The 25922-nt window shown below is 41.4% G+C and overlaps 1 protein-coding gene across 2 annotated transcripts in view; it reads left to right on the forward strand.

Moving 5' to 3' along the window:
- BCAS3 (breast carcinoma amplified sequence 3) overlaps positions 1-25922 on the forward strand; it is a 701971-nt gene that overhangs the window by 571781 nt on the left and 104268 nt on the right. The window lies entirely within an intron of this gene.

Here is a 25922-nt window from a genome sequence, read left to right on the forward strand (position 1 = left end):
AATGAATGAATTGGAGCTATATGTAACACACAGGTAAAATTTTAAAACATTGGAAAAGAAAAAATATTGTTTATTGAGGATTACAAATAGTATGATACTAGGAGAAGAGATTGAGGTTGTCAAGGACTTCATTCTTCTTGGATCAACTATCAACACTCGCGGAAGCAGCAGTCAAGAGATCAGACGACGTATTGCACTGGGCAAATCTGCTGCACAGGAACTTTTTAAAGTATTGAAGAGCAGAGATGTCAGCTTGAGGACTAAGGTGCGCCTGACCCAAGCCATGGTATTTTCAATAACCTCATATGGATGCGAAAGCTAGACAGTGAATAAGGAAGATCGTAGAAGAATTGATGCCTTTGAGTTGCGGTGTTGGAGGAGAATACTGAAAGTGCCGTGGACTGCCAAAAGAACCAATAGATCTATTTTGGAAGAAGTGCAACCAGAGTGCTCCTTGGAGGCCAAGATGGCTAAGCTTCATCTCTCCTACTTTGGACACATTGTCCGGAGAGAACAGTCGCTGGAGAAGGATGTCATGCTGGGTAAGGTGGAGGGTCAGAGAAAAAGAGGAAGACCCCCAACGAGATGCATCAGCCAGGTGACATCATTGATGGCGTCAAGTGTGGCAGTGGTAGTGAGGTTGGCCCAGGATCAGACATTGTTTCATTCTGCTGTGCATGGGGTCGCTATGAGTCGGTTCCGACTCGATGGCACCTGACAACAACAACATGATACTGGGCAGGAAGAAGAAATGGGATGGGGGAGGTTACACAGAAATTTCACCTTCATCTGTAAGGCTATATATTTTTTTAAAACAGACTTTAAACTTTCAACCAAAAAGAGAGAGAGAAGTGGAACCAAGCAGTGAGTTATGGCCAGGGTTTAAAAATATAAACGGGATATTGAAATATGATAGGAAGAAATTGCCTTGTAGAGGAAAGAATGTGGTTTTTGGAGACAGCCAGCCCTGGATTAAATTCAATTGTTTTCACACTTATTAGCAGTGTGACCTTATATAAATTACTTAACCTCTTTGAGCCTTGGTCACCCTTTTTATGCTTTAGTGTTTTGGTTTTTTCTCTCTTTTCCTCTCATCTCTTCTACTTGATCTACAAAAATATAGTTGAATTTACCAATAGGAACTTACTACATATCAGAATTAATGTTTGGTTTCTGAGTGTAGGGAATAATAGAGTTTATTCCTAAATTAGTTTATAGAACCCCTCATTTTTTAAATTGATTACAAACTTAGAATCGGTCTTTCTCAGCTGAACAGGTGCAGAAAAATGTTCCAGGTGACTTGTGGAAATGCCCATCATTTCTAGCTTTCTCCTTTAAAGATGAGTGCTTATTCCCACAGAAGAAACAAGACTAGTCAGTGTTCAACATTTCACTTGGAAAATATTCTCAACCAAATCTCTGCTTCTATGGGCCTACAATCTTGTCTTGGATACAATTCCTGTTGACTTTAAGTGCAGATTGCCAATTCATGCTCAAACTTGGTGGTGTGTAAAACAAACTCACTTGATAGAGAAATGAACTTTAGGATCTCACTGTACAAACCCATCATTTTTCCATCAAGCAGTTTATTTCCGAGTCTTTATGCTTGCAGTAGTAACCTGGAATCTTTGTAGGAAAGATTAAATGAGTATGACCACTACCGGGATCCAGGAGTCCTGGTGTAATGCTGTAGGTTAATGCACTAAACTGTGAAGTCAGTTTGCACCACACCGGCAGTTCCTGTGGGTCGGAACCAACCTGGTGTCCCTTAACAACAACCTTTATCCTAAAACAATCTTTGGCCAAACTGTTTTTATAATAAGCACTTACGAATTTGCACCTTGTCTTGCTAACTGAGCTAGGAAACCATTATCCCTCTGCCATTCCAAACCTCTAAGAGATAACATGTCTATCATGTAAAAATCCAGCATCCGCTTTTGTGGACTCTAAACTAGTTCCCTTTATCTCTCTACTAAGGATTATTGTTGGATTGTTGTTTTTATAAAGATGCCAAAGCCTTGGTCATCATGTCCTACATGGGGCATACTTATTCTTGGTTTCATTAAAATGAGGTCAATTCTAGGAAAACTCCTTTCCTTTAGGAAATATATAGGCTGTTGGGTGCATTTCAAATGAACACTTCTATAACAACCAAGTTAATAAGGTTTTTGTTTGGGATTTGACCACAGTTTTACTTCATTCATTTGGTGTTTTTCAGGGCTTTTGCATAGGTAAAAGAGAGACAGATGGTTTTAAGAGAGAGAGACAATTAAAGTCAAAAGAGATTCAGGCCACTGTGAACAAAGAAAATGACGGATGTATAGATTTTAAAAGGATAGCCAACTTCTTTTGCATGCTTCTCACAAAGAAAGTGACCCTGAGCAATTCCTTCTGAGGATAGGTTTGGGAAAAGAGAATTCATTTCCAAAGGTAAGTATGAGAAGTGTATTGGGCTTGAATGATTTAACACTGGACTGGGACCTGGTACCTGAGAAGCTCTATCTGAGGGTGGAGAGATGAAACAAGAGGCCTAGGAAAATGTTCCTGTCTGGTGTCCCCATGGTTCACCAGGATGGCCCTGTTTTCTCAAGCAGACCTATTTCGGGAGTTTTTATAAAGATCGAATTGCTGCAATAAGTCTGACTCATAGGTCTTTGCACCTTCTGTTGCTGCACAGTCCATCCCATGCCGTGTTGGAGAGTTTCTGTAATGTAAGCGTATTTAGTCTGTTTTCTCCCACTTGTAAACACCCTTTTCCATAGTTGCAAATGTCTCCACCATTATTTGTTTCAATTTGTAAATTGCACAAAGGCTAGAATAAACAGTGTCCTCACACACGCACACTCATCTGTTGCCAGAGATGAACTATCTCCAGCCTGAGACACATTCAAAGGGAGACCCTCCATGTTTTCTTTGGTGGGTGGTGGTTGTGTGCTGTGGAGTTGGTTCAGACTCACAGTGAGCCTGCGGAGGGTTTCTGAGGCGGTAAATCTTTACAGGAGCAGAAAGCCTCATCTCTCTCCCACAGAACCACTGCTAGTTTCAAACTGCTGACCTTGAGGTTGGTAGCCCGACTCGTAACCACTCTGCTATCAGAGCTCCTTCTAGATCCAGAATTCCTAAAACATGATTTTCCTCCTGTCCTTTCTCTACTACAATAGTTAGTTGTGCCACAGTGGTGAGTATACTAAGTGATAATAAGTCATGATACCGAGGTTGATGCAGAAACATCCAGCCCCCTTACCAACAATTGGGGATCAGTGATGGCTCAGTGGTAGAATTTTTACCTTCCATAGAGAAGGCCCAAGTTCAGTTCCCAAGCAGTGCACTTCATGGGCAGCACTACCTTCCGTGTGGAGAGGCAACTTGCATGTTCTGTGCTGCTCAGCAGGTTTCAACAGAGCCTCCAAACTGGCAATCTGCATCTGAAAATCACCCCAACCGTTATGAATCACAATGGTGATATCTGATCATGGGGACGACATACAACAGGATAACATTTCGTTCCATTGTGCATGGGTCATCATGAATTGGGGGCTGACTTGGCCTCAGCTAATACCGACAGCAAGCAGCCTTAGTAGGACCTTGTCTTGTTGATCTTTAAATTCCTGACACTTAGCCATGGTTTTTGAGTACGTGAGGAAATAGATTAATGAATGCCATATTGCCAAAAAGTGTGACCGTCAGCAGGAAGCAGGGGATTCTCACAGGCTTACATTTGATTCGGAACTCAAGCAGGGAAGTGGTGAGGAGGCAAAACATGGAATTTTCCAAAACAAAACCAGGAGGGGCTGTGTAAGAAAGGACTGTCTGACCTGAAACATGACCGTGACTCTGTTCTTTGTTTTTTCTTCTGCCCTAATAGGTTTGTGAGCACTGAGAGGTGTCTGAAAATCCATTCAGAAAACCCAAACCATTGCCATTGAGTTGGTTCTGATTCATAGCACCCCTGTAAGGCAGAGTAGAACTGTCACATAGGGATTTGAAGGCTGTAATCTTTATGGGAGCTAACAGCCATTTACCCTCCTTCCCTACCCCCACCCCTACCACACCCCCATAAAAGAATGGAGTTCATGTAGCTCCTGAATATTTAAAACCATGTCCTACATTTTATGCCTGCAGAGAAACTGTTACTAACTGCTCAGGTCACAAGTACACTGCTGTGAACTGGAGATTCAGTATCCCTAATCATATACAGGGAGTCCTGGTGTGGCGCTGTGGGTTAATGTGCCAGACTGCAAAGCTGTTTGAACTCTTAAGGTTGGCGGTTCAAGCTCACCAGTTGCTTCTTGGAAACCCCATACAGGGTTGCGATGAGTGAGAACCGTCTTAATGGCACTTAGCAACAAGACATAATGTTGGGAACAATTTGCACCTCTTAATTGTTGCTTCCCAGCCTGCGTCACATGCATTTATTTCATACTTTCTATTAACTAAGGATCCTAGTCTTTACTCGAACATGAAAACGAATAAGACAGACTCTGTCTTCAAGATATATCCTGAGTGCAGTTGGGAAGACAGAAATATACAGTAAATAATGTTTTCTATCTCTCCACCACCAACTTTAACCAGTGCCATGTGTTATAGTTTAGGTTTTTTGTTGTTTTTTTTCTTTTCCTTTTCCAGATTTAAATCATTGTTTTCAAGGGAACACTAAAATATCTTCTTTTTCTGTAGAAAATTGCTACAAATCCTTTTATGCAGAGATAATCAAGCACTATACAGCCAAAGGTATAGGAAAACAAAAATTATTAATGCTATGGGTGGGCAGTTAATTAATACAAATCTATATATTAGATTACTTTTCTGTATTTTATGATAGTTGTGGTTTTTATCAGCATTTTAAAACGTGTAATTTGTTATGATCTCCTCACATTCTAAGACAGATTCTCACACCTAATTTGTACCTTAATTTTGTATTCTTTTTCTCAGCGACCCAAAAACAGTAGTATAACACTTAACCCACTGTGCCACCAGTACCCCTTCTACACCTAATTGGAAGGGTTTATAAAAAGTTATATTAGGGATACATGAACTCAGACTCTCTCTCTTTGGTTTCTGATTCAACAAAATTAGATATATTACTACCAAGGGTTCTATGGGAGAAAGATGAGGCTTTCTGCTCCCATAAAGATTTGCAGCCTTGGAAACAAACCCTACACAGGGTCGCTATGAGTCGGAGCCGACTCCGCGGCACACCACCACCACCACCACCACCACTGTACATATGCATTCGGTTTGGTGACTGTTTTGCCTTCCTAAAATATTTCTTGTTGTTATTGTTGTTAAAGTGCTGTCTAGACCGTTCAGACCCATAGTGTTTCCTATATAGGGTTTCCGAAGAGCAACTGGTGAGTTTGAAACAGCGACCCTGTGGTTCACATTGACACTGTGGTCCAGTGCTTATCCTGCTGTACCACACCAGGAGTCCTGATGTAGCACTGTGGATTAATGCACTGGACCACAATGTCGGTTTGAACCACAAGGTTGGTGGTTCAAACTCATCAGCCACTCCTTGGAAACCCTATACAGAGTCGCTATTAGACTCTATAACTGACTCAGTGGTACTTAACAGTAACAACATATGTTTCTGTGGACTCCTGGTGTGGCAATGTAGGATCGGCACTCATATTCGGACCACGAGGTCAGCAGTTTAAATCCACCAGCTGCTCCTCGGAAACCCTATACAGGTTTGCTATGAGTTGGAATCAACTAGATACCACGTAACAATGTCACGTCTTCCTATATCCCAGGTCTTCTTGTTTCATGGCTTACGTCATCATGTTGATGGAGTGCATCCTGTAGTACCTTCATTTCCAGTGCTATTTGTATAAATCTGAGCTTCAGTCTGCTTATCACGTTCCTTCAGCTTGAAGAACATCTTTTATAGTTTCTTGAAATATTAGTATGCTGGTTAAAATTATTTCTGTTTTTGTCTGAAAAAAATGTCTTTTATTTTCATTTCTTAGAACAATTTTAGGTTTACAGAAAATTGAGCAGCTAGTACAGAGAGTCTTCATACATCCTTTCTCTCCAGCCCTACCCCTCGTTTTCCCTAGAGTACCATTTCAAAGATGTTCTGTGTGTAGGTGAAGATCCTTTTACCTCTATAACCAAAGGATACTCTACTATGCACACTCTTTTGTACCTTAGTTTTATTATATGTATTGGAGTGTTTTTCTGTAGTATTTATGAAATTATTCTTGTTTTTACAGAAAACTTAGTTTTGCATACATAGATTTATTCTAATTCTTTAACAACCTGCTGTTGTTGGTTATATATGAGTGGGCTTCAAAAGTTCATGGAAAAATGAAATTAAAAGATAATGTGATTTCTCCATCAGCTTTTTGAAGCCCCCTTGTAGATGATTTTCAATCTGGATGTTCCTTCCAGTTCAACCCCTAGGAAATTGCCTGTCCACCCCAGATGCAAGTTTCCCAGGGATTTTGTTAAAATGTAGATTCTGATTCAGTATCTCGGGTGGAAAGGCAAATTCTCAGCAGGGAGTCCAACTGGAATGGAATAAACCAGTGAAAGCTCTATTTTCAATCTTTTGTTATCATAAACAGTGCCAAGGCAAATATCCTTATATATACTTCCGGAAGCTTTCATGGCGCTGTAGGATAAACACTGGACTGCTTACTGCAAGGTTGGTGGTTCAAATGCACCATTCTCTCCTTGGGAATTCTATACAGGGTCAATATAAGTTGGAACTGACTCGATGGCACTTAACACCAACTATACTATTAGTTCGTAGAAGTAAAATTCCCAGATCAAAGGGTATGTTGATTTGGAATTTTATTATATATTTGTAAATATTACTTCATAATCATTATATCTACCTATACTCTAACCAACAATATGTAAATTCTTCTTTTTGCACACTTTACCAATACAGTATTGTCATTTTTTTAAAACTTTGCCAACATTTCATTGTAGTTTCAATTTGCAATTCTCTTTTCCCATATTTAAATGTCCTGCCTATTTTATTCTCTGCTCATGTTCTTTGACAATTTTTTATTAGCTTATTGGTTTTATTCATATTTATTTGGATGATTGTTCATCATACTAAGCAAAATTAGTGCTCTTTTATGCATTATGAATTTTTTTCCAGTTTATCAATCAATATATTTTCACATTTGTGGTATATTACTTCCTTTAAACAAGAACGTTACATACATAGTAGATATTCAAGAACTATTCTCCTAAATCACTATTTCAATTTAGACTGCTTCTCATAGTGGAAGAAATGCTGAATTTGGCTTCAGGAAACTTCATTTGCTAACTTTAACATTCACAAGCTGGTTAGCTGCTGTGTTCCTACATCTGGGACTTTGTGAATTTCTAATAGGATTAAATGAGAGAACATGCCTGTAAAAACAAAACTTTTTTATTGGGAATTGAGTGAAGGTTTACAAACAAGATTATCAGCTTTACATTCAGCCAATCATATACTTTGTTTCATCTCAGTGACTACAATGCAACAAGTTATCCAGCTTCTCCCTGTGGTTCCTATGTGCAGTCTACCTGTCTTCTTATCCCTTCTCAACTTTGTCCTTAGGCATATGTTGCCCTTTGGTTTTGAATGATTGACCATTTCATGTGAGCACACCTTGCTAGTGTTGTTGTCGCCCCTTCCCCCCCCCCCCCAATAAACCTATCTACTGCTTGGCTGAAAATTGGGTGAGTTCCTTTCCAGACCTAAAGGATGGTCGAGAGCCATAGTCTCAAATTCCTCTGGTCTCTTTCTGACCTGTAAATCCAACCTTTTTTTTTTTTTTTCTGCCTTTTTAAAAATAATTTTGAGTTTTGTTCTACATTTTTTCGTACTCTATCCGGATGTTCTAATGTGACCTTCTCAGAGTGGTTGTTAGTGGCAGCTAGGCACCATCTAGTTTTTCTGGTCTCAGAGTCATGGACATTGGTGTTGACATGTTCCGTTAGTCCTTTGGACTAATTGATTCCAAGCCTCTTCAGCTCTTATCACACTTCTTTCTTCTGCACACGAGGAGACCAATAACTGCACCTTAGATGGCTGCTCATGAGCTTTCAGGATCCCAGATGCAGCTCACCCAAGCAGGATGTAGAACATTGTCTTTGTGGACTATGTTATGCCAGTTGACCATAGTGGCCCCTGAAACTATGGTCATGAGCCCCCCAGGCCCAGCAACTCATTGCCTTAAGATATTTGATGATATCTAGGAAGTTTTCATCATTTTACTTGCTGTATGCTCCACTGCATTCATAGCTGTGTTTGGATTCTCAGCATTACCAGAAAAGTTCAAAACAACAGAAAACAACAAATGCTGTTTCAAACACTGAATATATTTTTATATATCTTACCCATTCAGCCTATGTCTCAATCCATGTATCTATACATAGAACTATGTTGTTCAAGATTGTGTATATATCACTGTTTACTTCTATGCATACCTCTCTGTGTCTTCACCTGTTTTCATTATTCTTCTGCCACCCTCCCTCTAATTGTATATTGCCCTCCCTGTCATCCGAGCTAAAATGTGTCTACCCTCTAGCCAGTGAATTACTTGTTCTTCCATCCTACCCCTGGTAACCATCAAAAAATGTTTCTTTTAGCATGGAAGCCTTTTCTTAAGGTTTTACAATAACAGTGCCATATATTTGCCCTTTTGTGATTGGCTATTTTCACTCAGCATAACGTCCATCCACGTTAATGAGGTGTTTCGTGGATTCATCATTATTCTTCAAGGTTGCATAGTATTCCATTGTGTATCTGTACCAAAGTTGGTTTATCCACTCTTTCATTGATGTACACTTAGGTTGTCTCCATCTTTTTGCTATTGTGGATAGTGCTGCAATGAACATTGCTGTGCAAATATCTACTCGTGTCCTGGCTCGTATTTCTTGTGGATATATACCCCAAAGAGGGATTGCTTAGTATTGAGATATTTCTTTTTCCAAGAGCCATACCATTTTCCAGAATGGATGAACCATTTTACAGTCCCACCAGAATGGTAAGAAGGTCATAGTCTTACCACACCCTCTCCAGCATTTGTTGTTTTCTGATATTTTGAACTTTTTTGTTAATGCTGATAATATCTCATTGTTGTTTTGATTTGCATCTGTGGTATGCTGGATAAAGCACTAGACTGCAAGGTCAGTTTGAACCACAAGGATGACGGTCTCTATGAGTTGGAAGGAATTAGTGCCCTGTGTAATACGTTGCTGTAAAAAGTTTTGAAAAAATGCCTTTTAAAAATTTGCAATAATTAATTTAAAATTACTAATGGGGTGCTTTCCTGTTGTTTTTTCCTAATGGTTCTTGGTGTGGCTCTGCAGAATAAGCACTGGACTGCTAACCACAAGGTCGGCAGTTCAAAGCCACCAGCTGCTCCTCAGTAACTCTATACAGGATCACTATGAGTTGAAAGCATTTAACAACAGTTGTACTTCGTTGGCAATAGTTACCCCATTTGTATATGCTTTTGTTGGTCTCAGGTTTGATAAGATTTGTCTCCAGGAAAAAGTCAACATTATACATGTGAAATTTCCTTTCTTGCATCTTTGGGGGTACTTTACCATTGTGAAGTTTGCTGATTCCTCCATTTGGGAACTGAGCTGAAAAGGTAGAAGAGAATTGGGCTTCTCAAGTGTCCATACTAGCTGGATGGTTAGAAAAGTGCACAGAATATTTTGGTTGATATTAAAGGACAAAGAACCCAGTTCATTTGGGTTGTACTGAAAGAGTTGAAAAGCAGAATCTTTTGGGAACCAAAGTTGGTTTACTCTTAGACAAATCCAACTTCCTGTGTCAGTGAGGGAAAATTCCCTAGCTTGACCTATGAAGTCTCCAAGGGCATGTTGACTACCCAGTGGGTTATAGAAGTCATACTTGGCCTGGTACGTGTTAATAAGAGGAGCTTGTTAAGTGTCATCTTGTTGGTTCCAACTCATAGCAACCCTGTATAGGGTTTCTGAGGCTGTAGAATCTTTGCAGGAGAAGAAAGGCTCATCTTTCTCTGTGTGGTTCATAGTCCAGTGCTGCTTCTATGGAGCCTTGCGATGGATGAAATAGAAGGGAACCAGTAAACCCAGGACACTGTGGATCAGACTCCTGTATACCACCTTTAGAAAAGAACTGTCCATTATTATTTTTGTTTCCATCATGTTTTCAGGAGGTGGCCAAATTCTGTCATTCTTTATCTCCCCAGAATGTGATTCTTTTTAATATTGTTTTATTGAGGTAAGATTTTCATCCCGTAAAATGTACAGATTTTAATTGCATAATTCAATGAATTTTAAACAAATGGAAATACTTTTGCCTTTGCATTCTCTCTCTCTAAAATTAAAAATAAAGCATTCCAGGATATTTTGTCTCTAAAGAAAAACCGATGTTATTAATGATAGTATATTATAGAAGTTATGGTGGTCACCTTGCTCCCTATGAGATGAACACAGGTTGGCATCCAGAAGTTGATCAGAGGTGTCGCTTAACTCCTTCAGAGATTTTCTTTATTTTTTTAATATAAATGTGAACACATGTACCATAAAAGGATCAAGGAACCTAATTTAGGTTCGATTTCCTACACTTTGCTGTACGTGTGTTCTTCTCACACTACTAGTCCTCGTGTGAAGTTGAAGAATAAACTCGACCTCAAGGTCGGTTTGAACTGCAAGGTCGGCAGAAACAAAAATAATCTGCTTCTCAGAAACCTATACAGCATCGTTCGCTATGAGTCGTACCTGACTCAGTGGCACTTTGCAACAACAACAACAACAACTTCCTATGTAGGAGGGAGGCGTTCCTGACAGCAGAATGGCCAAGTGAATTTAGAAGGGATTTGTACCAAAATGAAGAAGCCCTGTGGTGCAGTGGCTTAAGCACCTGCTGCTAACTGAAAGACCCGTGGTTCAAACCTACCAGCAGATGTGCTAGTCTGCATTTATAAAGATTGCAGCCTTGGAAACCCTATGGGGCAGTTCTCCTTTGCTCTACAGGGTCAGTACAAGTTGGAGCTGACTCAGTGACTGTGGGTTTGATGTGCTAAATGAGGTTTAAAGAGTCAATTTTGACTGATTAGAACTTGAACCAAGTCACACTTGTACAGCTTGAAAGCTGGCTTGGGGGTTAGGCCCTCCAGCTGCGCTGTGCTTGGCTGCTGTTTCTGGGCTGCAGAAATACAGCCTCATGAGCAGCAGACTCCATGGCTCCATGTGATTTCTCTGCTCATTTCTCCTTCTCTTGATAAAATTTGGAGGATCCTGATTAGGCTTCCCTCTAACTGGATTTCAGTCTGCCTAGGTGCTTAGAGCTCTTTCTCCTAAGGCCATGTGGCTTGTAACCTTGAAGCAGAGGGACCCTGGGACGCCAGTAAACTGAAGCGAATTGCTGGAAGCCTGCTCAGAAAGGGCAACAAAAGCTTTTCCAACACCTCACTTTATGCCTCGCCTTATTTGTCGAATGGATGCGTGAAAGCCATTCTCCAGCACTTCCCAAGCTCCTCTCCTGATGGTCTGGGCTGCAGGCTTCTGAAGCCTTGCTACTTTTAATTCCTGACCTCAGTTTCTGGTCAAACTGTGATACTCTCTTTGGGCCTCCTGCTTGGCTGTGGGGCCTCGTCTGCCTCCTACTAAGACCAGCCACCCTGAAACTGCTTCCAACTCAAGAGATCCAAGGACTTGAGAGTATGAACCACCAGAGTATTGAAAAGTATCACCTGAGAGCTGAATTCTTTACTTTGCCTGCCCTCCTAGGTTGTGGTTTTTCTTGCTAAAATGCCAAAATAATTTTTTAAAAGAACAGGAAACGGATATAATATTTAGTGCCTGACAGAATAGGTGCTAATAAATGGGTGTAAAAGAGAGAACTGTTACTTGCCCTGCCCAGAGTAGCTCCAGGTCGGAATACTTATCTTTAATTTCGGCTGATTTCCAACAGGTATCAGTTACACTTTTTTGGCCCTACTGTAATAAGACTGTGTGTGTTTGATTCCGTTTACCCATAGGCTGTAAACAAGAGACTGGTGGATTGACTCAGTGAAAATGTTTATTTCTCTAATTAAGCAGAATTAAGGTCTGGACTCAAACCATCTTGGAATGCACTAGGCATAATTGAGATGCATGGGCTTTGTGTAAATAATGTACCTCTAATTGGCTTTGATTAAGTGCAAATTGGGATCACACTTCACTCCAGTGTGATTTACATTCCTAAACCCTTTTACTAACTGAAGTGCTGTGGGTGGCCTCTAAGCCCTGTTTATCGAGAATGGGGGGACAGCTAGAGGCTGGGTGGGAGTCTGCTGTTTTCCTGACATTTTCCTTCCCTGTTCTGATCCCGACTTTTGACAAATCCACAGTAGTCCTCTATATTCTAGAGCCCTACTGATTTTTTTATTTCTTTGATTTTCAAGACTTGGGAGGCTTATCTAAAAACAACAGGTTTGCCTTGTAGAATCTCAAAGTGAAAACCCGCACCAGGCCTTAGCTATGAGAATGTCACGCCATCTTTGTCACTTGTAGGAGCCCTGCTGGCATAGTGGGTGACGAGTTGGGCTACTAACTGCTCCACAGGAGAAAGATGAGGCTTTCTGTTCCTGTAAATATTTGCCGCCAGGAAAACCCTACATAGAGCTACTGGAAATGCACTCAAAGGCAGTGGTGTTCTTTTTTCTTTCTTCCTTCCTTTCTTTTCTTTTTGTTACTTGTTGATTAGAAACATTTTATTAAGGAAACAACTGGTGGAAAGTTTTAAAGAGTTCCCAGTGTGTGGAGGTGAGTCAACACAGACTGTTTCAATGTAGCTTTTTAATTCTACACACAACTTCCTCCAGGGTTGCTTTGCAATATTCAAAGGGTAGGTCTTTGGGACTGGCCGGTGGTGAGTCTGCATGAAAGGGAATAGGACATATTTCCTCTTGCTCATAAATTCTCTGAAACTGTAGCTGAAAGTTGCCTCAAGCAGATGAAACACCAGTGGCTGGGTTTGTATTGATGTCAGTTCCTACTGCTGGGCTGGCGAAGTCTGGCATGTGGCAGGGTTAGTGGGAGCCTGGTAAAGGGGCCGCAGGAGGAAGAAAGTGACATGGTATTTCTCACCCTGTATGCCATCAGCAATTCAACCTAATAGAAGTTCTCCAGATTTTCTCACATTAGCATGCTGCTGCTCAGTGCTGGGGCAAGAAAAGAAAAAAAAAAAAGGACAAAACAAGGATTTTCACACTAACAGAGCTCTTACCAGTGTGCCCAAATCTATGGGAGTTAAATACTCATTTCCCACTCCAGTGAAAGAGTCTTCCCGGGCATCACAGAAGGTCTCCTTGAGCCTGTCACCTTTAGAGAGGTTGGACTGTAAACGTATTTGGTTTCTAAACTCTGCCCTGGGCCTACCAGAGTGAGAAGGCATACATGTAGACACGTTACACTAGAGAAATCTTGGCCAGAGCCAGAAAGACAGAGATTGCTTCCCAAGCCCTTTAAACTCTGTTCATTTATTCATTCAGGAAAAGTTTGTGGGCCGCCTCCTGAGACAGGCACTGGAGATGTGGCTAGGAATAAACCATGGTCTCTAGCGTAAAGAGCTGTATCGAGTTAGGAAACAGACCTGTACGTAGATAAATGACAACGAAATGTGGTATGTGCTGTGGCAAGAATAAGGCAGTGTACAGTGTTGGGTTGTCATGGGGGAATTGTCTACCATACTGCACTGGTTTCGGGCAGCTTGGATTGTGCTTGGAGGCCTTGTGCTGCGCCAAAAATGTGCACTTGTCATTTCTTTCACCTGAGTAGCAACCAACACATGGATTCCTGAAGATAAAAGACTTGTAATAGCAACAGCAACAATATAATAATTATTAACGTTGGTTGATGACTTACCATATGCCAGGCTGTTCTGAGAGCTTTTGCACAGTCTTTCACTTAAACTTCATAACTTCTCTGTTGCTGTTGTTCGTTGCTGTGGCATCTTCGCTGATTCATGGCGACCTTATGTCATGTGCAGCAGAGCCCACCCAGTCCTGCACCATCTTCATGGTCTTTGAGATGTTCCAGTCCAGTAATGCAGCCACTGTGTCAGTCAGGTCACTGAAAGTTCCTCTTCAATTTGCTGACCTTCTACTTTAGCAAACAGGATGGCTTTTTCTAACAATTAGTCTTTCGCCATGACGTGTCCAAAGTACCATTCTTGCTTCTACGGAACATTCAGGTTGTGAACATTTTTATTGAATAGGTATAATGATACTGCCTGTTTTTAGAAGAATAAACAGAAGCTTGAAGAAATTAAGGAAATTACCAGACTTCAAAAATGTAGAGGACCCTGGAGTAGAACTGGGCACTAATAACTGACTCTAATACTCTAGTTCATATCTGCTATTACTAGTAATCACGGTGTACAGGTAGTTCCCAGTTTATATTACATGCCCAGGGTTACAATCTGGGCATGAGTTGATTCCAACATAAGTCAAATCTCTCTCTCTTTTATCTTAGTTTTCATTATTGCTTTTTATTATCAGTATTTTTACAAATCTGATCTTTATATGTCTTTGGAGGTTAGAAATGTGTTATATATGAACTTCTTGTTCTGTTAGGTGCCATTGAGTCTGTTCTGACTCATAGCGATCCCATATAGGGTTTTAAAAGAGGGGCTGATTTGAACCACTGACCTCATGCTTTGCAGTCCAGTGCTTATCCTACAGCGCCACACCAGGACTCTTTAAATATGTTTTAACATTGTATGTAGTTCATATTACCAATGATTGTTGTTGTTGTTGTTATTACGTACCGTCAACTCAGTTCCAACTTGCAGCCACCCTGTATAGGGTTTTTAAGGAGCAGCTGGTGGATTTGAACTGCTGACCTTGTGGTTCACAGTCCAGTGCTGATCCTTCAGCACCACACCAGGAGTCCTATTCTAATGATAAGATGTCCAAAACCAGATGATTCTAAATGCAGTTTGTGATATTCCAGTGAATCATAGGCTGGGGGAGTACGTATCATATCAACTCAGTGACAATCAGCAACCATAAAGAACTGTGCTCCTGAGCAAGTCTAGTCAAGTAAGGGTACTCACCTAGCTTCTTGAGAAAGAATAAGTTTTTATTACTTGCTATTACTAATGTCACTGTGAATTTTGTGACAGTGACTTGCCATCTGTCAGCCTAAGGTAAGTGAAATTGATCTTTGTCCGTCTTACTTGTTGACCTGTGTACTTGAGTCCCGAAAGCCTCTTAAAGTAGGGCTCTGTAGTCTTCTTTGTCAGCCTCATCCCAGCAGTAAGGTCCCAAGGTTATCAATTACAAGGACTTTACCCCAGGGCCCTGTCTGCTGCAGAATGGCCTAGCTTTCTATCAGCTTGCGCTTTCTTGTTCACAACCCCAGCTAGGCCTTTTGGCAATCTTGGTGCTCTGATTGTTGTAAAGATGTCTTTCAGTCAAGACCTTGAGTACGTTAAGTTCTCCTTCATTCCTAGTAACTTCAGAGGAGTGCTTTTTTATCTGACCGATAAAGACAAGGAGCCAAGTTGAAGACAACATATGGCCCAGCAGATGACAGAGCCATTTCCATGGCAATTTTAATGCAGACATGCCTAGAAGGAAGCTACCTCCCCACCTATACACAGCCTTGGGGGAAGTGTACTCAGAACTACCGGATCCTGGTCAGGCCCATATGGTGGGTGGTGTTTTTCAGGGTCCCTTGGTGTTAAGGGCTACCTTGGACCAGAGATAGTGGATTGGGAAGATGGGGATAGAGGTTAGGAGGCATGCACATATTATCATTTATCACCCTGTTTCTTACTGTTAAGTGCAGTCGAGTCGATTCTAACTCATAGCAGCCCTGTGTAGGGTTTCTGAGGAGCAGCTGGTGTGTTTGAACTGCCAACCTTACAGTTCAAACTGATCTTATGGTTCAGTGTTTATCCTACAGTGCCACATCAGGACTCCATCACCCACCCCATTATGTGTTTAAATTTCCTGGTGTCAGCTTCATGGCACCAATCCCTAAGTCCTTCTTCCCATTCCAGAAGCACCATCCTGGCCCCATTGCCTGCCTATGCACTTAAGTTTCTTTAGTACAAATGCCTTCCTCCCTCCTCCCCCGCTCCTGCTTCCAAACCAAGCCTGCTCCCCGTCAAGTTGATTCCAGCTCCTAGAACCCTATAGAACAGAGTAGAGGGGCCCTGTAAGGTTTCCAAGGCTATAAATCTTTCTGGAAGCAGACTGCCACAGCTTTTTCCCCCAGAGCAGTCGCATTAGCAGCCAAGCGCTTCCCACCCCTTAGTCCACTCTTAATGTTCAGACTCTTAATGCAGTCTGATCCTTCTAATCATATCCTGGAAGTCTGACCTTGACCTTGAGTTATATTTTCAAATCTAAAGCATTGACTAGGAGAGTAACCCCCGCCATGACTCAGCTGATTCACTCAGAAGTAGCTGGGGTAGGAGGACGAGGAGGTGCTGACCCAGTAAAAACTGACTCATGAAGTAAAGGCTCCTCTTCTAACCATTTCCCAAAAGCTTCGAATGAGTCCACTTTGGTTGTTCACTTCCCTTTTGCTCTTTGCTTATAATTTCCCAGCATCAGACTTGGATGTTTATGTCCACGTACTACATTACTGCAATATGAAACCACTCTGTCCTCAGAAAGCAAATTTACGGGCTTTAGTGGGTGTGCTGTCAGTCGGCAGCTAACAGGTTAAAAGTTTTAGCAGGCAGACTGGCCAGCAGGAGTTAGTGGTGTGGAGTAAGAGGGACGCCAGGCTGTCTCTAAACTTTTTGGCCCTCCCCAAGTACAGAGATGAAGGAAGAGCCTCTATAAATCACTGGAGATTAGAGACCCTGTTCTTGCCGACTCCGCAGGGTTGCGCTGCTTAATGTCAAAGCCTCACGTATTACTTTAACAGCACTCCTTTTCTTTATTAAATCCACTTTGAAATTAAAAAAAAAAAAAAAAAGAAATGATGTTCTTTCCAGTAAGGGGGAGAAGGCTAAAAGGATTTAGAAAGTATCTGCTATGTTACATTACAGAGACTAATAACTGTTTAGGGAGTAAGTAACATTTTTGCACCATCTTAAGCCATAAAAATGAAAAGACATATAAAGGTCTGTTCCTTAAAATCAATTTGTTTGAGCGTTTATTTTTGCCCCGTGTCCTTGCCTCCAGGTTTCTTCAAAGTGTATGAGTTCAGAAACCGGGAACAGGAGGTGTGAGTGCAAATGGCTGAAAGATCTTAGCAGACACGCCTAATAGCGTTTTTCAGAAACTACAGTATTGGTGTGTGTACATGTGTACTTGTACATGTGTGTATATATGAAAGAGCATGGACTGAGGATGGAAATGGAAGGTGGTGGGAGAAAATGAAAACTTTGACTTTTTTTATTTTCAAGGGGAGAAATGAAAACTTTGACTTTTTTTTATTTTCAAGGGGAGAAATGAAATCTTTGACTTGTGGGCGGAGCCGGAGTTTATCGCCTTCATCTGACTTTAATAAAGACATATTTTAAGCAGCTGCCCCCATGCCAACTGTCATATTTTGGCTCCAAACTTCTACCTTCAGAGTGGGAGGTTTCTGAAAACGAAAAAGTTGGTTGTAATTACAAACTAATTGGGTAGCTCTCAGCAAAAATCTGTCACAAAACTAAAGTTAAAAACTCATGTATGTAGCTGAAACGAGTGTGACCCTGAACTGATGACTACGAAAGATAGTGATGGGTACATGAACCTCATCATACCATTCCTTCTCCTGACAGAGTTTTTGAGATTTTTCATAATAGTAAGAGAATAAATCAATCTAAATAAAGTGCCCAGTAAATACTTTTTCTTAAAAACCACTCAGTAAGTACTGAAGAAAATAAAATTGAAACAATATAAACTGAAATTTAAAATCATCAATTATAACATTTCTATTTATACTTCCAGAGTGATCTTAAGATGAAAAGAAGGCTGCAATTGAAGTTGGGAGCCTCCAACTGGTTTGCCATCCACTAAGACTAGAAATGCTTTCTGTTTTCACTTATGGAATCCAATGGCCATTTCTTAAGCAGACATGATTCCAAGAAGTTTGGAGTCCCTCATTAAAAAAGCCCAACAGAAATTTGTCTTCAAACTCTTGAAGGCAAATATACTGCAAACTATTTCAGCTTGTCTGTGTTAGCCTAACACCCACAAGCCATGTGTGTTTCGTTTTTAGGGTTTTATTTGTTTAGATCAACAAACATTTCATGAGCATCTATCTACTATGTTGTACCAGCCATTTTTGGTAGCTACTAGTTTTAAAAAAAACACAATAACCCACAATCCTACTCTAGAAATGCCTATGAGTTAACCATAGACATGAAACCTTAGAAAGCACAGCCGTCTTTAAATTTTGTTGTTCTGGAGTTGGGAAACAGAACTGAGTTTTCTTTAGCTCTCAGGTTGTGACTTAGAGGAGAAGGATTAGGAGATTTGAGATGAGCTAGGAACCCTTTTTGAGCTGACTCCTAGATCCGTGTGGTGATGTTGCCAATCTGCATCTTGAAGGATGGAAAGAGTTCTCACCTTCAAAATGTGGTTCATATTTACCAGGGGAAAATGGCTTATTTTGCACTGCTTGCCATCCAAAAGCTGACAGGTCACAGCTTTTTATTCTGACAAACAGCTTGAAGGTATCACCTCTGTGGGCTCCTTACACAATGAATTGCGGTTCTTCATTTATGGCAGTTTGTGCTTCGTGTGTTTTCATGTGTTTAGGATGGCTGCCCAGTTTTGAACTAGCAGCTCTTAAAATAGCTGGAAATGGATGTGGAGTTCGGGTTTGCTTGCTGTGGGTTTGATGGTGCCGTGTGTGTGTGTGTGTGTGTGTGTGTGTGTGCGCGCGCGCGCGCATGCCTGTGTATGTGACTCCATGATCTCGCAATTTACACAGGGGTCCATTGTGACTCGGAAATAAAAGGCATTTAGGGTGAGGAAGAAGAGGGCGGGAGTATTACATCCAGTGATGCTGAAACAGTTGCTCAGACCAGCATTTAGTGTTTTATTAGGAGAGAACAACTCTATAAAAGGAACAAGAGGTTCAATCATTACAGAGTGGGGCGACAGGAGGCAGCTGCCAGCATGACTTTGAAAACCCTTTCAGATCCTAGAAGAGTTGTTACATATAACATGGTGCAGCTGCTGGGATCATTTAGGAGAAATGCAAAACTTGGCACCCACCCACCCCTGCAGGGGAGAGGATTCTAGGATCACCTTAGTGTTTTCTTTAGAAGAGGACCAAACTCATCCTGCCCTCCTTTTTATTCTTCGTCATTGAACCTTCTAACACCACTTCTTGCATTTCTCCCTCACACTGTCTTTTCAGGTATGTTTGCAGTCCCCTAGTTCTATTTGAAAAGAAATGAGGGGCCCTATGCTTGGGGAATAGGCAGGTGAGGGAGGTTAGGGAAATCCATAGTGTCCCTTAATCTCACGTGCAGTATTTGTAATTGATGAACAAGCTACCATGCATAGCCTTGTGAACTGTCAGTTACGTGATGTAAATAATGAAGTATGCAGATGTCATGGTTTAAGACCTGCCTGAGGAGCTCTGGTTTTCATCAGTACATCCCGAATATTTGCAAAGTTGAACCCTTGGTGATTAAAAATATCCAATTAAAGTATATAAACTTAAGCAGTAAGTCATTTATAGGTCTTTTTTTTTCTTACAAAGGTATTAGATGGTATTTGTATATAACTTAAAAAAAAACTTTTTATTGTGTATTGAGTGAAGGTTTACAGAGCTCATCAGTTTTATATTCAACAAATCATACACTTTGTTTCATCCCAATGATTATAATCCCCTCCATGCAACAACAGTTATCTTACTTACATGATTTTTGATAAAATATTTCTCAAAGTATAAATGCCAACTACTATGTAAATTTGGCAACCAGATGAGCGTCTGTCAACTCACATTCTGTGAAGCAAGCTCAGACACCACCAATATTATTATTATTGATGTGATCTTAAAGGTGGCCCAAATGGCTAGGCACTCAGCTGCTAGCAAAAAGGTTAACTATTCAAACCTACCCAGAGGCTGCTTGAAAGAGAGGTCCAGTGAGCTGCTTCATAAAAGTGACAGCCTTGAAAATGCTATGGGGTCGCCATGTTATTACTGTTGTTGATGTCATCGAGTCAGTTCCAACTCATAGTGGCCCCTTATAGGGTTTCCGAGGAATCGATGGTTGCAGTTCAAACTGATCTTGCAGTCCAGTGCCTGTCCTACAGCACCAAACTAGGAATCAACTCAGTGTCAACTAACAGCAATCTTAAAAGAGATGAGATCCCTTACAGGAACCGGAGAAATTGATAAGAGCAATGGTGGAGTTGTTGTTAAGTGCCATCGAGTCGGTTCCGTCCCATAGCGACCCTGTATAGGGTTTCCAAGGGTGTAAATCTTTACAGGAGTAGAAAGCCTCATCTTTCTCCCGCGGAGCAGCTGGTAGTTTCGAACCGCTGACCTTAAGGTTCGCAGCCTGATTCGTAACCACTACGCTACCAGAGCTCCTGTACCCAACGGATATTAGAAATCCTTTAGGCTGGAAATCTCCCTTATAATTTGAGAAAATCCTCTTGCCTCTCCAATCCAAGATAACTGTTCAATTCTTCTCTCCTTTCTTACCTCCCTGACCTAAATGTAAAAATCATTTCCTCACTTAGTAATCATAGAGATACCTATCTTTCAGATGTGTTGACATGGAGAGACAAGTTAAGAACTTCCTGACTCATTTTTAAGACGAGGAAAATGAGAGATCAGAGAACTCCAGTCGAAGACTGAACAAGGTCTTACTCTGTCTGCTTGAAGTGATACTTGTAGGGAACAATGTGTCTCTGACACATCACATCTCAGCACTCCTTGTGTTGCCATTTGACGGGGATCAACGATGGTCAAGTACAAAAACAAAAGACCACGTTGCTGGTGATATGATGAATACTCCATATGGTCCTAAACTGAAAACGCATTACATGTATCAGCATTCAAGAGAGCTACTGGAAGTAGCAGCTCATTTTGCTGGCAAATAGGTTGTCATGTCTGTGGTCAGTATAATTAAGTCATAGATTAGAACACTTAACTTTTGTATCTTGTAGTCACCACAATAAATTGATATAAAAAGAAGAAAATGCACAGAACAAGTTTTTAACTTCCTTAATTAAATTCATAATGGAGTTACTCGGTAAGTTTGAAAAGAGACTTGAGATGGAGTAGGTTGCGTTTTTATTCTGAACCTATAAGGTTGTTGTTGTTAAGTGCTGAAGAGTTGGTTCCGGCTCATAGCGACTATGTATAGGGTTTCCAAGGAGCACTTGGTGGGTTTGAACTGCCAACCTCGTGTCTCAAACTGACCTTTCAGTTCACTGCATTATCCTGCAACACTGTACATTACACTGTAATGGACCCATATTCACAGGGCCTTGACCTCTTTGTTTGTGGGACGAGGAACTGTCCACCAGCCTGGGAAGAATCACCCATCGAAGTATCTTTAAACTTTTGACTTAAGCCGTAGAAGGAACAAACAGAGTCATGCTAGCCAAAGCATGGTATTTGGAATTCCTTTTGTTATTAAAAAATTCCACACTGGTAGTATGAGTTCAGGAAGTCTGCGGAGGGATAAGAAAGAGGGAGTTTTTGTCTAATGCTGCGTTAACATACTATTTCAGGTGTGCTCGGGCCAGAAAGGCATTGGGTCCCTAACACAGCTGAATCTTGGGCCCAGGCTAGGTGACAGAATGACCTGATTGCATTGGATACTCAACAGCCCCATCTCTCCTGTCCCTATAGTTTGTCAGGATTCTCAGCATAGTGTTGTCATGTAAACACAATAAAAGCACTCTAGTCCTTTCTGCCAGGTTCCATCCATCCAATCCCAGTCTCTGGGGTTCCACCTGAATTTGATGCAGCTGGGTTTTGCGATGACACCAGTCTTTTCCAAACATCATAACACAGTTTTTTCCTAAGACCTCTGAAATTTCTTACTTTTGAGGTCTTTGCCACTAAGGCTCCTAAGGTGCTTACAAGGAAGTATTCAATCAACTCAGAAAACAAAGACTGCCTTCACCCACATGACCAAAGCTTTTGATGACGTCACTACTCAAGATTGTGGCTGACAGGAAGGTCTTGGTGTCACCTTATGGAGGAGACAAGCTGAGAATCCCACCTTCTAAATAGCCCCTTCTGGCTGATGAAGTCTTGATTGGGGAATGTGCTTCTTCCTGTTAACTTATCTCTAAACCTTTGGAGGCCACGCTTCATAATAAGCTCGTGAGATGGGCAGTGCAGACAAGGAACAGCCTTTAAGTGGGTCCCAACATCTGGAATGATCTTGCTGGATTACTAGTCTGACTAGTTAGCAATCCCTTCCTTCCTTCCTTAAACTTAGTTCTTGAGTAAAGTGGTGTATAAGAAGCAGGTGACTGGCGGCAAAGAGGTGTTGGTGATGGAGACTTCTGGCAAAGAGCAGTCTGGCTCCTAGACAGAGAGGTGGTTAGAGAACCCTATCTGTGAGACTAACAATGCCCAGCATCATTCCCAAGACAAAGGACAGCCTAACAGTTTTGTCAGAACAGTATCTGGCTGTCTCTGAGGTAATAAAGGGACCTCCCTTTTCTGTGAGATCGCTGCCACCAACAGCCAAGTCATTGCCTTCAGATGACAGTTTTTTGGGTGTAGTTCGTTATAGGTTCATGGTAAAGCCTGTTTCTGATTCCACTGAGTTCAAAAGACTTGTCTTGTTGCCATTTTAAATTTCTGTAAACCATCAACATTTTACCATAGTAGTTGCTCAAACAACTTACACATTGACCCATGAAGGGTGTGGAAACTTTTCTTCTCTGAAAATAAGTTTTGTTTTACAATATTAAGTAAAATTGTTGTTGTTAAATGCCGTTGAGTCGGAGCAGCCATCAGTGAGTTTGAACCCCTGACCTTGTGATTCAAATCGACCTTGTGGTCTAGTGTATTATCCTGCAGCACCGCACCAAAGACTCCTCCCAAAATTTCTTCCTAAGGATACAGAATCTAAGTGTCTATCATTATCATCCCGTGAGGCAAAGCATGTTGGCCTCTACCCAGAGGTGGTTTGGATTTTCCAAATTCCTGGTGGTTACCTTGGGTAGCCCTGTATGGCGCTGTAAGATCAGCACTGGAATGCTAACCACAAGGTTGGTGGTTCAAACCCACCAGCCACTCCTAGGAAACCCTATACAGGGTCACCCTGAGTTAGAATTGACTCTCTGGCACTTAACAACAACAACTGACAATTTGATGGGATAATTGTTGGTACAATAAACAAATGTAAACAACATGGCTGCTGTGATTTGATCGTTCACTTGACTGCAAAGTTGGTTTGAACCTCAAGGTCAGCAGTTCAAGCTCATCAGCCACTCCTTGGAAACCCAATACAGGGTCATCGCTATGGGTTGGAATTGACTCGACAGCACTTAACAACAACAGTTATTTCAAGAACCCTCATGGCACAATGATTAAGCACTTGACTTCGGCATTTGAATCCACCAGCTGCTCTCAGGGAGAAAGCTGTGGCCGTCTGCTTCTGTAAAAGTTTACAGCCTTAGAGACCCCATAGAGGCAGTTCTACTCTATCCTTTGATGATGTCAGTTCTAACTCATAGCCCCCCTATATAGGGTTTCTGAGGTTGTAAATCTTTACGGGAACATAAAGCCTCATCTTTCTCCCACAGAACCTCGGATGGTTTTGAACTGCTGGCGGTGAGATTAGCAGCCTGATTTATAACTGCTGTGCTATCAGAGCCCCTGACTACCATCCTGTAAGATTGCTATAATTGTGTCCACTCAGTGATACAAAACAACAACAGTGGTTCCAAAGCAGGCAGTTATAGTCCAAACATTTGGTCCTTTGTGAAGAGACTGCTCTTTAGATTTCGCCTTACATTTTGAAAAAAAGGCAGTTTCTTTTTATATTCTGAAAAAGACTGCCAAAAGCATAGTACTGATACAGCCTTCAGCCAGAGTACTCATAGCTCAGCCTGCATTCTTGGCCTCTCCCCTGTGTTTGGTAGCGAATTTCTATAGGAAGGCGATCAATTCACTAGAACACGTTTCTACTGCCTTGTTTATTCATTTACTCAGCAGAAATGTATTAAGCACCAGCCGTGTGCCAAGGAAGGTTTCCTGAAGAAATTAATGCTTCAACCAAGTCTTGAAGAACAACTTGGAATTACCTCGGCAGCAGTAAGATGGAAGAGTATGGAGAAAGTCTATAGACCTTATTGGTCAGAGCACAAGGCAGATGTATTTAGTTCAGAAGGCCAAGGCATCAAACATAGATGCTTGAAGTTGTAGAATATGAAGTGGGAGAAACAGAAGGTTGATCATGAGGAGTTTGGGCTTCATGCTCTAGAGAGTTTGAATTTTATCCTTATGGTTTGGGGAAATCTCTGTGGAATTTTAAGCGAGGCAATATATCAAATCTGTGTTTCAGAAAGACCACTTTGGCTACATTGTAGAAAGTGACTTGACATGAGGTGAGACAGGATCCGGAAGCCAGTCAGGTACTAACTATATTAATCTAAGTGAGGAGTGATAAGTGCCTGGAGTAATGTCATGGTAGTAAGAATGGAGGGGAGGAGCCAGAATGTGACAGCACCTTTGGGGCTTGATGAGGGCTAATTGGATCCAGAATGCAATAACGAGGGAAATGTTGAGGGTGATACAAAAGTTCTAGCTTGGCAACAGAGTCAAAAGCAATACCATTCATCTAGGAAGAAGGTGGGGATGGAGAAGAGAACTTTTTACCTTGGAACATACTGAATTTAAGCACAACTAAGAGAACTGAGGCCAAAGCCATCCTCCTTGACGTTCTCTTTATTATTGGCTTAGGCTGTCTCACTAACCTTGGTGATTTATTTTTGAGGGGTGGAGAAGGGAGGCATGTGGAAACTCTCAATCTCCAAGAGAAGTTAGTATAAACCCGCCGTTGCGAGTTTTCCCAAAATTTGACCAGATGTTTAAGCAAATTAACAAATGATTAAAGCAGCAGTCGACAGAGCCCTAGACCCCTATGGGGCTAGGCAAAGGAGAAAGACTACAGAGAAAGCCAAGCCCAGGTGTTCTTGCTAGAAAGGAGGTCAGTGAGGTCCCCAGTGGTTGATGGGCAGAGATGAAACGAGGCAACCCATGCCTGATGGAGAGGGCAAAATGTGGAGTCCAGAGAAAAGACAGATGTTTGTGTTCACTCTGAGAATAACTTCTGATCAATGGCTAGGCTCGTAAGAATGTTTTACTGCATCCATTGTTACTAACACATTCTATTCTTCACTATAGTCAAGTGTTCTGTTGGCATTGGTGGGTTTTTGTTTTGTTTTGAAAGCATTTTTCCAAATCATCCAGAGTGAATAGTTTCTAAGAAGAGTCATCAGTTAGCATTGAGACACAGTATGGTTAGCAATCAGTACAGTAACCTGCATCCCTAGTTCACTGCGGGGTCTTCATCAAGCCACTTACCTTTTCTGGCCCTCAGTTTTCTTTCCAGAAAATGAGGGAACGTATCCTAGCAGATTTTTAAAGTCACTAAGAGCCCTGGTGTGGTGTTGTTGGATTACAGTGTTGTTTTGAACCACAAGGTCGGCAGTTAGAGCTCACCTTGGAAACCCTTTACTGGGTTGGAACCGACTCAACGGCACATAGCAACAACAACAACAAATGAGCACTGGTATGGTGCTGTAAAATGAACGCTCTACTGCCAACCACAGAGTCGGCAGTTCAAACCCACCAGCTGTTCTCAGAAACCCTCGACAGGGTCACTATGAGTTGGAACCAACCCAACAGCAAACAATTCAGTCTTTCAGTATCTGCCTTCGTTTCTGGCTTGCAAAGACTACCAGTCTTGCTTGGAATGACAGATTCTTCTCATTCACTAAAGACATAGGCCCTGGGCAGCAGAAAAAGACTTTAGTAAACTG

This window comes from Chrysochloris asiatica, unplaced genomic scaffold (genome assembly GCF_000296735.1).
Source record: "Chrysochloris asiatica unplaced genomic scaffold, ChrAsi1.0 scaffold00007, whole genome shotgun sequence".
NCBI lineage: Eukaryota > Metazoa > Chordata > Mammalia > Afrosoricida > Chrysochloridae > Chrysochloris > Chrysochloris asiatica.